This window comes from Haliotis rubra, unplaced genomic scaffold (assembly GCF_003918875.1).
Source record: "Haliotis rubra isolate DU_JTF1 unplaced genomic scaffold, ASM391887v1 Scf9, whole genome shotgun sequence".
Taxonomy (NCBI): domain Eukaryota; kingdom Metazoa; phylum Mollusca; class Gastropoda; order Lepetellida; family Haliotidae; genus Haliotis; species Haliotis rubra.
In genome coordinates this window covers 4,553,655-4,567,705 of record NW_025767634.1, presented here as the reverse complement: position 1 = coordinate 4,567,705, position 14,051 = coordinate 4,553,655, and the positions used below count along the sequence as shown (strand labels likewise).

The window sequence follows — 14,051 nt, the reverse complement described above, 5'->3', positions numbered from 1 at the left end:
TAAAACCTTAAATGACGTGTTTCAACTGTATCATGTAATTTTACTTAACAGTCCTGGCAGAGAAACAAATATTGTACATAAAGTTAAGTAATTCTAATTTTGTCAATATTGAAGAAATTTAATTTAGAAAAAAGGAATTTAAAAACCCAAACACACTTTTTCTGCGAAAAGAATCCATCAGTTAGAGAGAAAGACAGGTTTTTAGTTGTCATAGAGACACCAATCAAACTGAAGGTGTACTGACCAATCAAAATAGGGTTGGACAGACTCACTACCTCATGTATATTACCTTGTTTGCATGGGATATAATAAACTATATTGAAAGTTTATCTTTTTTATCAGTGTTTTACTTCAATGATAAAGTGTTGATTGTAAGGGGTATCAACATGGCATGAAACAAACAACTCACCTCATCAGTGGACAGTAGTATCTTTGACTGCAGGTGACAACTACCTGAAAGGGATGAAAATTACATAAAAATCTAATATTTTTTAATATTTATCAACAAAAAGATCTGAAATGAATATGATAAAAATATAAACAGCATAAAATTCACATTCAATATTTGAAAATTACTTCAACACGCTTATATATTTACAAAGTACACAATAATTGTTTGTGTAACATATGTTTAAATTCATTAAATGATAGTCAGCATTGTTCTTAAATATATGCTAATATATACCATACAAATTATCAAAATTCATCAACATGGAAAAAAAATCAAATATTGGTCCCATATGCCACATGGAGGATAAATATGTCAAATTCATATCCATACATATCGTAATGACAGTTAAAGCTCCATACAGCATCCAAGCAGTGACATCAATGCCTTGAGACACACAGTACCTGACTGGTAGGAACAAGAAGGTTTTGATACGTCAGCGAAATTTCCAGCCAGGTTTGAAACCACTACAATACTTACTGTTCCAGTAGTAAAACAGCACTAGCACATCTACAAAGACCGTCCCCATTCAGGGACACACTGACATGAATGGAGAGAGCCCTGTCGACCAGATGTTTCCCAGCATACTCGTCACAATACTGCCTCCCACTCACAGAATCTCCCACCCTCATCTCGTAGTCCGCAACCAAGATACATGACTCCCTTCGCCTCCGCTCCTAACACTACAACACTACCGGCCGCAGGCATTTCAACATACTGCTTCCAGTCAGGGTTGTAATTGTAACTTTAACACGCTGTTGACATTTGACTCACGACTAATCAATGATATCATCCCCTGCATCAATTGTTTCATAAAATGTACAAATCTGTCGAATGGCGGCGTGATAAGAGGAATTTCCCTCCCCCAGAAGTTAGCCTGTATTCAGATGAAGATCAATGTTGTAAGGCAGTGTGTAGCAGAGCCGTGTTGGTCATCTTCCACACAATAGATGAGAGGCCTACATAGGTGTACGATACTGTGGTCGACAAACTCCTTTTTACTACACATGAACGGACAATTTCCTCAGCATCAGCACGATGACTTCTGTAATGAGCTGCAACACGTGGTGATAATCGGGCTTGAACTATAACCCCCACGGAAAGCAGCCACTCAATGAATTATATCTTTATTTATATAGCAGCATAATTTCTCTTTCATTCAGCAACGTATAAATACATGGAGCAGTTGTAGAATTCCTTCCTTATCTTCCTTATCATTCATAAGCTTTATTTGTCTCTATATTTATTCTTTCATATATTCAAAGGCCTAAAAATGAGCTTTATTTGTCTCTATACTTATTTTTCATTTATTCAAAGGCCTGCTGTTATTATGTCTCTCAATCCATTTTGATTCAATTATCTGATAATAACTTTCACTTCTATGTTCAGTTATACTGTACATACCTCGTAACAGATATATAGAGTAGTTTTGGATATATTCATTTCGTTTTTTATGAGAAGCACTCTCCGAAAAGATTAATTGTGATTGATAGAGTGCTTTTGATAAAAAACAAAATGAAGATATGTCTAAAATTACTGAATTTAATCATTCCATAGAGAAATGTCCATTAATGTGGATGTAAGATAGAGCAAACAATGACAGAATACCATTGTTGTGCAGTGAAAAACAACATCCTGAACCCACAACCTTTTTTGTTGAAACACCTGAACATTCCGTGTTAACACAATATATATCCTTGTTTTACTCTCAAAGACCTGAGAGCGGAAGGTCGCGGGTTCGATCCCCGACCGCATCATACCAAAAGACGGTAAAATATGGTACTTGTTGGTTCCTGCCTGGCGCTCGGCATTAATGGGTACAACAAGGACTGGTCGGCTCGGAGTCAGTATAATGTGTCTGAGTGGGGTATTCATGCTTCACTGCGGCATGGTATCTCAGTGGGCTAGCACTATAAAACCAGCTTCAGTCTGGGCTAGTACAAGGAGCCGCACATACACATACACACGCATGCACGTCGTCATATGAGCGAAATATTCTCAAGCACGGCTTAAAACCCAATTTCACCTCACCTCACCTCACAGGCCTAGTTGCATGTCGTGAACACTCAACATCCTTTGTGATCATTCCAGATGATTCTAAAACACCTATCTAACCCTAATGACCGACATACATACATAATAACAGCATACATTCATAAAGAGACCCTTCCTGAATTTGCAACCCTTAAAACCCCACTTGCTCCATTAGAAATCCCACAATACCAAATCCTGACATGTAACCCCTGTGATCTTTAAAATATGTCACTGACATAATCCCTGTAAACTTTTCATGAGTCCCACATTGTCTTGTGATTCGATATAATTATGTTCCTTAAACTTGGGCTGAATTTAAAAACCCTCTTTAACCTGAGGGAAGCAACTGTAACCCTTACTTACATCTCTGACCAAGTTCCTGTCTTTGTCTCTACATCTATGCTATGTTCCCACTGTTTTCTCATCCCGGTATCGGGGCAGTGGGGTAGCCTAGTGGTTGAAGCGTTGGCTCGTCACGCCGAAGACCCGGGTTCGAATCCCCACATGGGTACAATGTGTGAAGCCTATTTCTGGTGTCCCCCGCCGTGATGTTGCTGGAATATTGCTAAAAGCGGCGTAAAACCAAACTCAGTCAGTCAGTCAGTCTTCCCGGTATCATTGTGTTGGGCAGCTTGCACAGTCTATAGCATAGCTGGGTGTCTTGCCCAGTGTGGATTCAGGGTTAGAGTGAGTGAGTGAGTTTAGTTTTCCGCCACACTCAGCAATATTCCAGCAGCGGTCAGAGTTAGAATTTGTCAAGAGCAACCCATGCTGGTTGTAAGACTGTAAGACCATACGAGGGGCGGTGGGGTAGCCTAGTGGTAAAATGTTCGCTCGTCACACCGATGACCCGGGTTCCATTCCCCACATGGGTACAATGTGTGAAGCCCATTTCTGGTGTCCCCCGCCGTGATATTGCTGGAATATTGCTAAAAGCGCCGTAAAACTAAACTCACTCGCTGAATGACCATACAACAGTGCTGGTTTGTTTGGGAAGACAGAAAAGCAGTCACTCAGCGAATTATATCTATATTTATTTAGCAGCATAATCTTTCTTTCATTCACCAACATATTATATCTGTATTTATTCAGCAGCATAATCTTCCTTATAAACGTATCCTTATCGAGGTATCATTAGAATGGGTGAAGAGCCCCCTGTGTTGTTGTAAGACCATCAGACTGTGCTGGTTGGATTGGGTAGATTCAATGACTTGGCTGGGATTTGGTTATCATACAACCTGAACAGGTGCTCATAATATCAATCACGGGAATGTAAGGTCAAGACTCAATTATTAAAGGTCTTATTGCTGGGATGTTGCAGAACCTTTCAAGAATTTTTATATACACTAGAGTCATTTCCATTGGCATCACTTCTGTGAAAAATACTGCATGATTTTTGTTACCATCTCATTCATAATTTGTATCATTTTCCACTATATGAACATTCCTTGCTTAATAAATAGTTAAAATATTTTTCATAAATAAAATAACATCGGTAGTAAAAAATGTTATAAGTCCACTCACTATCCACCACTCCACCCCACATCCTTCAAAAAATTTAAAATGAACTTTATTAATGAAATATTACTATGACATTTTCGACGTAAAATGTGAAATCTAAATGAAACCCTGAAACATATATGATAAAAAATAATCCTCCATAAGAGCTGTTTTATCTTCCTCTCTACATCATAACAATCAATGTACACAAATGTCAAAACTCAAAAGGTTTCAATGTAAACCTTTCATTCTTCAGATAGCAGATTTCCATTGACAGAAATTTCAACCAATCACTGAGCACGATTTTTATCACTGCTGTATTTCTTCAATGAACGCCTGCTATGGTGGACTTAACAAGAATCAGCCTTGTGTGGGATTCTGTCTACATAGTGAATGAGCATGTTTTGTGTAGGCGTTTGGATGTAATAACCATCTCGGAGGCACTTCATGTTTCAGAGGCTGGCCTAGTTATGTGGGCATGGCAAAAAATACATAAACTTAAAAAACAGAAGGCATAGAATTTCAAAAGATCAACATTTTTGCGTTCATGCTCTTACATGTCAGTACTTGTTTGCTGAGCTTCGATGCTGGTACTTTGGCTCAGTTTATTGTAAGTAAAATAATTGTTTTAAAAAGGAAGGAATGTATTCATATAAATATGTAACCCATTTATGCTTATTCAAATTTACAAATATTTCATAAGGAAAATGTGCTCCTTAGAAAAATATACATTTTTCAAGCCCCCATGCAAAAAGAATACTAACGTAGAGATGTTATATCACTGGAGTTCAAGAAGGGCCTTCCAAAGGACATTTCACAAGAAATGGTTCAAGTATGTGATCAACAGGTTTTGCAGGTTTTGTGAACTTTGACCGATGATTTGTCCATTCAGTTGTGTAAGATTTTCTTACACTGTTTTTCTGCCATCAGGCTTGACTTGTAGTCTATGCTTGTTATATATAGCTTAAACAGGTTACTACATTTACAGTAAGGTTCAAATCCATATATCACCTAGAGGACCATCGAAATAAAATGCTGTTTTAACCAATCAGATAGTCTGTCTCACAGTCCCCGAACCACATTATTTTCCCTACTGCTACCAAAGCCCTAAATGAAGCAAGTCTAGATTTCCTCAGGTTCTGAATACCTGGTCTCCCTAGGGCTCCTTTTCAATCTAAATGGGTTTGTTTTGTTACTATCCAAATTATATAAATTCAGATAATAAGCATTAGTCTACCAATCAGATAGTCCTCTTTGGACAGATCACCGAACCAATCTGGATCAACTTCTGATAAAGCATGTTGGGAAATCATGCAATAAATGAAGCCCTGTTCAAGTGTATGGCTGTCACTCACTCACTCACTCACTCACTCACTCACTCTCACACGCCTCTTATGAAAATATAACTACAATGCTAACTGAGAAATTGACAAAAAAAAGCTGTTAGTAACCTGCCAATCAAAGACTTAAACAAACTTAGAATCATGTTGTTGTCTTTGTTGTTGTTGAGACGAGGATCGTGATGAATATACTCAGGACACAATAAATTTACCATTACATTCTCATTACTGGCTGCCTCACTACGAAACACCCCACCTCATATGACATTCATGTCCCCAAGTACCTGAACAGAAAGATATATATGTATATAACCTTCTTTGAAGCACACCACTTACATCGTCCTTCCATGCTTGCTACAGGTGAATCACACCCATCATTAGTACATGTATACTCAGCAGTTTCTCAAAAAACGAACTAAAAAATACGAAATGCACACCTAACATATTTAAACGTTTGGATGCAATTCTAAGATCCTTCGGTGAAAGATCAAAGGTGCCAACAGTACTTTATCAGATGATAAGGGTCCTCGTGCTTTCACTATAATAGTTCAGGGCAAAAGTGTGCTTTATTACACTATACATGGTGGTAGAGCGAACTGTATTTCTTAAATCTAAAATTTTACTTACTGCATATTCATCTCAGTCCCTCATTTTTAAGTGTTTTTCATCAGTCATCAATTTTGTCAATGTCTTTCATTTTCAAAATGGTAAGTATTCAGTGTCCCTGGAGGTATCGATCGGTCTATGAAATACAAACACAGGGCTCCTGCAACAACGAAATCTCTATTGCGTGAATGAAATGCCCGTCTTTCTGTTTGATGTACATAATATGACACACATGCACACCTTAATGTACCCCAGCCCAAATACTTCCCTCTAATGTACGTCAATATACACATTCTGACTCATCATAAATCTGCATGAATGAATTTTTTCAACGACAAAATATTTAAGTGTCATGTTTGCAGCAAACATTCTCAGGATCAACAGAGGAGGGATAAGATAGAAAATGCAACTCTTGGGAATACCTGTTCACCTATTCACTGAAACACTTGGGAATACCTTTTCACCTATTCACTGATGAAAACACCCATCGAAATCCACCTGGAGTTACCTGACCCGTGACCACGGTTTCCCACACCCACATGCAAATTCCCTGTGACCCCGTAAAACACGCACACAGGCACCTTCCCAGACTCCACGTCAAGCACCCATAACAAATCGTCAGGACAATTTCCATCTAGACACACTTACCCACACGTATCTGTTACAGGTAAACTCCGAAGTACGAGAACAAATCCTAGAGGTATCCATGGTCCGGGTCCACTGGCTGTAGCCATGTAACCCTATCATGGCGTACAGTCCCAACAGTTTATCTCTCTCTCCCTGGATTACCATGAGCTGATAAACAGCATTCTTTACATAATTCCGCGATGATCACTTTCATGTGACCCCATGCTTGATTCTGACATCTACCTTGCCTTGGGCTGGGCTGTGCCAGGCTGTAGACACCTGAGAAATGATCTACTTTAATATACTTCAGACTCATAGAGTCACACATAATTTGATAATGTGTATGCCTGTGGAGGAATGCCAACTCCCAAACTGATGCTGAGCTTCACTTCAGTCTGCATATATCTTGTGCTAGGATTTTTAGTGTGTATTCTTTTCACAAATATGTCTTCATGTTAGGAACCGAGTATGAGCAGTGAATATACAGAGAAACAGTGGTCAGTCGAACATCCCAGTTTGATACTGTCTACAGATAAAATTAGAAATGATTATTGTTCAGTTATCAATGCATTACATGCTTATTGTAAGTCTCCACCCTTGGATCGCATTGTTTGAATCCAGGCCAAACAAGATCCATGCACCCATGTGTGCCTTCCAACATGGATTCCAGGCCAAAAGAGATCTCTGCACCCATTTATGTCCTCCAAAAATGATTTTGGTCCAAAACAGATCCCTGCACCCATGCGTGTCTCCCAGCAAAGACTCCAGGCCAAATAAGATCCCCATACCCATGTGTATTAGATGGTTACAGCCAATACACATATGCACCTCTTAAAATTAGACACTATAAGGTAATGCAGAAACTATTTTACATTAACCTTTCATGAATGTGAAAAGGAAACCATTAGTTACAGGAGAACGTTCTTACTTATGATGAAATGTAGTAACAACCACAGCCATTAACGACAAAACCTAGATCAACTTCATAACATAGACAACTTCAACCTCACCATCATTGCGAAACAAATGAGCGTTTGGTATATACCCCTGCCATGCTGGAATAGTGTTAAGAGCAGAATAAAACCCACCCTTCTCACTCAAGTCATCAGTCTTGCTGTGTCGCTGCTAAGAAATGGTTTAAAAAAACGTACAACCGAACTCACTCACTTGTCAGTTAATAAATATTATGTCCATATTAGGGCTGCAACGAATACACCTTGTGGCGAATATGATACATATCATGAATACTGGGTAATGAATATGAATAATTATTCACGAATACAATATTGTAGTTAAGTTATTGATGCACAATATGGACGCCCATGTTGACAGTGTTAATTTGTCACAGCAATAACCAGTGATCTCCTGACACTAAAAATTTGGTATGTAATAGTTAATCAACAGTACCATGTGTGGCCTTGGCAAACTCACATGACTTGCGCTACTGCAAGGCTAGTACATATTCCATTCTTGCATATCTCACTTTCCAAAAGTACACAAGGGTTCAAGTAACACGTGTTCCCCAAAAAAAGTAAATATTCGTTAATATTCGGTTCTGGTTACCACGAATAACGAATTGAATTCATGAAGGGCTACGGTTCGATTCAACAAATATGCGAGTGAATCGTTACAGCCTTAGTCCATATACTACTCAGAAATGTTCAAGAACACCTAGGTTCTTCATATGACTACAATTAATCCATTATGGCCATGGGAGATATCTTTAATCAAGAAAAGATTGATTGTTTTTCAAGAACAATATTGATCAACACAGAATCACGGTATCAATGCTATGTCTGACAACAAGTACTGTCTATATCTAGTATCCTATGACTGTGTATGTATTATGTATAATGCACATAGGCAAATGAATATTTGTGTAGAAACGATAAAAAACATTGTTTAACATTAACTGTATCTTGTTACATATCATCTCAGGAATATTTGCAGTTGCTAACCAAACAAAGAAATACCATATTTAAGAAATTAACTGTATCCATCCATACAAAAACATTTTCATCTATAGAGCTGTTCTACATAAATCTCTCAATCATAACTTAAACTGATGTAAAACTTTAATATAAATTATTACAACTACCAGAAAAGATATACGTCTTTCATTTTTTTAAGAGTGAGTGAGTGAGTTTATTTTTACGCCACACTCAGCAATATTCCAGCTATATGGCGGCGGTCTGTAAATAATCGAGTCTGGACCAGACAATCCAGTCATCAACAGCATGAGCATCGATCTGCACAATTGGGAACCGATGACATGTGTCAACCAAGTCAGCGAGCCTGACCACCCGATCCCGTTAGTCGCCTTTTGTGGCAAGCATGGGTTGCTGAAGACCTATTCTACTCCGGATCTTCACCGGTCCATTTTATTAAAGAAAAACCTTTTTCTTTTCTTTTGAAGAAAAACCTTTGGTTCAAACATCACTGATTCCTATCTGTTCCATTATATTACATTCAATATCTGGCAAATAAAATATTTTGGGGAAACATTTCATCACAGGCAGAATACAATTTCATTCCTCATCACAAGAAATATAACCAGGAGAGACTACAATCTCACCTCACTATATGCAGAATACAATCTCACCATACCACATGATGAATACAATCTCACCTCATCATACGATGAATAAAATCTCACCTCACCATATGAATAATACAATCTCACCTCTTTGTTTGAAGAATACAATCTCACCTCACCAAATGAAGAGAACAATCTCACCTCACCATATGAATAATACAATCTCACCTCACTGTATGAAGAATACGATCTCACCTCACCATATGAAGAATACAATATCACATCACCATGAGAGTAATACAATCTCACCTCACCATATGTAGAATAAAATCTCACTTGTCCATGACACAGAATACAATCCACCTTCCCTCTGAAAATCTCTAGTCTTCGACAAGCCACAGAACAAATACCTGTTTTATTCACAAAGTAGGCAAAATAGAATGCCAAGTGTCCCTATGTTCCTGGGGGGTGGTGTGTCGCTCACCGTACTGACAGTTGTAGCAGAGACTACCCACACTAATCCACGAATGCTTGGCCTTATCTCAGAAGAATGTGTAGCAAATCTCTCTCCCTCAGTGGGGGGTCTTGCCAATCAATAGACCATTCATTTACCTACTCCAAACACACATTCTAAACACACAGAGCCTAAGTTCCTGACTGGCTTTATAAAATCTGTATGTTCAATTTAGGCCAAATCAGTATGTTCCAATTTAAGCCTGGTGTACTGTCAATCAGTAATAACTTTCCATGTTCTTACAGAGATAAGTTTAATTTCCTTTTCAAAATTGATGACGAAAAGGATTTCAAACAAAAGCCTTTGTGAAAAGTCCTATTAACGTCAATTGTAATTTAATCTAGCAATAATAGATATTTGCTTCTTTTGATGAATCTAATTAATGATAATAATAATAATTAATCAATAAAACAGCCCTAAAATATCATCTAAAAGTATAATTATGAATACATGATGCTATTTAGAAACTCCAAATATATAATCCCAAACGTACCATGTTATAAAAATACATTAATTAGTCAATGTGGCATTATTTATTCCTATTTATAGACACAGGCATCAGCCCCAATGCCGCAAGTCATATTATCTTTTAATAAAATTCCTTACTTTCGGTAGTCATAGGTGCCTGTATTCCAATAAACATTGATGCCATGCCAAAGCTGACAAAACAGACAAGTGTTCAGTGCCATGTCATTATTGATTTGTGCTATATACATCATTTTCTAATCAAATCTAGCAATTGTCTGGACACAGCGAGTTCTCAGTATCTGTCATTATAGTGAATACTCTGACTATTCACAGAAAGGGTATCCTATCGGGGATAATGATTTGTAGAGGGAAACAGGATCTATGGTGTTGTATATATGCAATACTGCCCTGTGATGTCTGTGCACTGGGATGATTAGTGACCTCTTTCCCTTTCACTAATTGACCTATTTCTCTATTTCTGAGAAAATCTTAATCCTGTCTACAGGAGAGTTCGCTGGAGAGATGTAAATGAAATTCATCCTTCTGGTTTGACAGTATGAGCAAAATACTTGAATATTGTTTTCTGAATTTTTCTTGAATGGATGAACTGTTAATACTTGTAAACCAAGTAGCCTCTCTCCCACCTGTATATTCCATATCTCACATGTATATCCCATCTCCCACCTGTATATCCCATCTCCCACCTGTATATCCCATCTTCCACCTGTATATCTCATCTCCCACCTGTATATCCAATCTCCCACCAATATATCCCATATCCCACCTGTATATCCCATCTTCCACCTGTATATCTCATCTCCCACCTGTATATCCAATCTCCCACCAGTATATCCCATATCCCACCTGTATATCTCATCTTCCACCTGTATATCTCATCTGCCATCTGTACATCCCATCTCCCACCTATATATCCCATATCCCACATGTATATCCCATCTCCAACCTGTATATCTCATCTGCCATCTGTATATCCCACCTCCAACCTATATATCCCATATTGCACATGTATATCCCATCTCCGACCTGTATATCCCATATATCGCATCTCCCACCTGTATATCCCATATATCTCATCTCCCACCTGCATATCACATATGTCACATCTCCCACCAATATATCCCATATCCCACATGTATATCCCATCTTCCACCTGTATATCCAATCTCCCATCTGTATATCCCATCTCCCACCAATATATCCCATATCCAACATGTATATCCCATCTCCGACCTGTATATCTCATCTCCCATCTGTACATCCCATTTCCCACCAATATATCCCATATCCCAAATGCATATCCCATCTCCAACCTGTATATCCCATATACCCCATCTCCCACCTGTATATCCTATATGTCTAATCTCCCACCTGTTTATCTCATATATCTCATCTCCCACCTGTATATCCCATATATCTAATCTCCCACCTGTATATCACATACTTACGTGAATCCATCCTTCCTGTAATAGTTAGCAGCGGCGTTACCCCGAGTTTGCCTATATCACCCCAAACCATGACACTGGGTGAGAACTTAGGAACCATTTTGCAGCTACGTCCACCTCTTGACCACCTCTTTCTTGTGATCCTATAAAACTGAAACTTTGATTCGTCCGTGAAAAGTCTGTACCCTGCATTTCCCTGCACCACTCGAGCCTTTTCTCCATATGTGCTGTTGTCATCCATGGAACTTTCTTCGGATCTCGCTTGACATATCCAGATTGCTTTAAAGATCTTCTGATTGTCCATTCTGATACCTTAGGGGTTCCTTGACTTGACGCCTTCACAGCAAGCTGTTTTGCAGACCAGTTTGGGTACGCCACCGCGAGACACATGATACGTCGTCTGTCATTTGCCCCAAGAGTAGCACCAGATCCCGATCCAGCCTGTCGCTCTGTCCCTAACCCTGCGTCAAATTTCTTCAAATTTCGGTAAACAGGCCCGATGCAGTCCCGTCAGTTTCACAAGTCTAGTTACGGATGTAATACCTGCTTCATAATATGCCAAGAGTCAATTTCTGTTGTTTTGTAACGTCATGGCAAAGCTTCGGTATCGTCTGCTAGCAACGAGGTCACGTGATCAAGCCATCCCTGAACCCAAGGGAGATAATTCCATACCAACGAAGCAAGCTACTGGCTGCTAGAAACAATGTATTTCGGCTTTTTTTATAGTAGGATCAAGTCTACAGAATAAAGCTATTTGTCACATTTTTTCTGCTCATTACTATATATCCCATCTCCCATCTCTGACCTGTATATCTCATATATCCCCTTCCTCACCCGTATATCACATATATCCCATCTCCCATCAGTATATCCCATCTCCGACCTGTATATCTCATATATCCCATTCCTCACCCGTATATCACATATATCCCATCTCCCATCAGTATATCCAATCTCTTCTCTGTTTATCCCATCTCCCACCTGTATATCCCATCTCCCACCTGTATATCCCATCTCCCACCTGTACATCCCATCTCCCACCTGTATATCCCATCTCCCACCTGTATACCTGTATCCCATCTCCCACCTGTACATCCCATCTCCCACCTGTACATCCCATCTCCCACCTGTATATCCCATCTCCCACCTGTACATCCCATCTCCCACCTGTACATCCCATCTCCCATCAGTATATCCAATCTCTTCTCTGTTTATCCCATCTCCCACCTGTACATCCCATCTCCCACCTGTATATCCCATCTCCCACCTGTATATCCCATCTCCCACCTGTACATCCCATCACCGATCTGTTTATCATCCTACCTCCACAATCTGATATCCCGTTGCTGCACCTGTCATGCACACACTTGTTTATGCTGCTTCCTGTGGTCCCACCGTCTCAAACATCTCAAATATGTCCCTACAGCAAACAGCTTCTAGCATTCCAGTAGACTTCATACCATGTATTATATCAGTGAAGGACTCGCAACAGTGACAACTTGAAATACTGACGCTCTTTCAGAACAAAATATACAGTGCTTCCAGAAATGCTATATACATGTCATTTATAGAGAACACTTCACAGACATTCCTCACACTCCAGTGGCGTACCATATGCTCCTATGACAAAGAAACAATACTTAGTAGATAATCACCCTTAGTTATTAATGTATTTTTGCATGAATTATCCCAATAAATACCACCTTCTGTTAGATGCTATTCAATTAGTACATTAACTTTTGCATAAATTGTCATATTGGAATTTGTAGCATTAAACACAAAACACCTTTACCTTTTTCCCTAGAAATAAATATCATTCAAAATGTTTCAACACAACAAAAACAAAGCTGAAACCGATCACAGTAACATAAACTCTGAACTTATGTTTCTTTGTAAAACTTATTTGGATTTTTTTCTCTAGAATGAAATACTGATTGACTAAAATGATAGTAAATGGCTCTTAGACATTTCATGTTAACTTGAACCTGCTCCTCTCCAATCAGAGACCTTCACCTTTACTGTTATTAGTTCAACAGGGGTCAAAGTTTAAAAGGTCATGATGATTTTGATCTACACCTCCATAAATTCTAGAAACATATATATATTTCTTCATGACACCACACTAATGGGTCATTTGACATCTCCGTACATTCAGAATTTAATCTACGCCCACAAGTCTTCCAAGCATTCATCACTGGGATGGAAGAAATCGATTCAGTATTAAAACCAGTTTGTCAGCAAGAAATATCACCTGCTTAATCCCATTTCAAAGTTGGATTTGCAAATCCCCACTCGTCTATTCAAAATAATTCACATTGTAATAGTATATCTTAAGGAAGTTAACAAGGGATATACGTGTCAAGGACCGACTGATTTTTGTATTAGGATACTTCATCTGTCCTGGTGTGATAGATTAACTTTAGTCATATGAAATAATTGGTTTTTCGTTTACATGAGTAGTAAAAAAGCATAAAGCATAACAAATTCAACATTTATTTTATACTGCTACTTTACA

General features: G+C 38.6%; 1 long non-coding RNA gene across 1 annotated transcript in view; it reads right to left on the bottom strand.

The window, feature by feature from the left end:
• Positions 1-405: 405 nt before the first annotated feature.
• Positions 406-14,051, bottom strand: part of LOC124263850 — a 37,550-nt gene continuing 23,904 nt past the window's right edge. The window contains exon 3 of the long non-coding RNA XR_006894972.1: positions 406-453. This is a non-coding gene — a long non-coding RNA (uncharacterized LOC124263850). The remainder of the gene's footprint in view (positions 454-14,051) is intronic.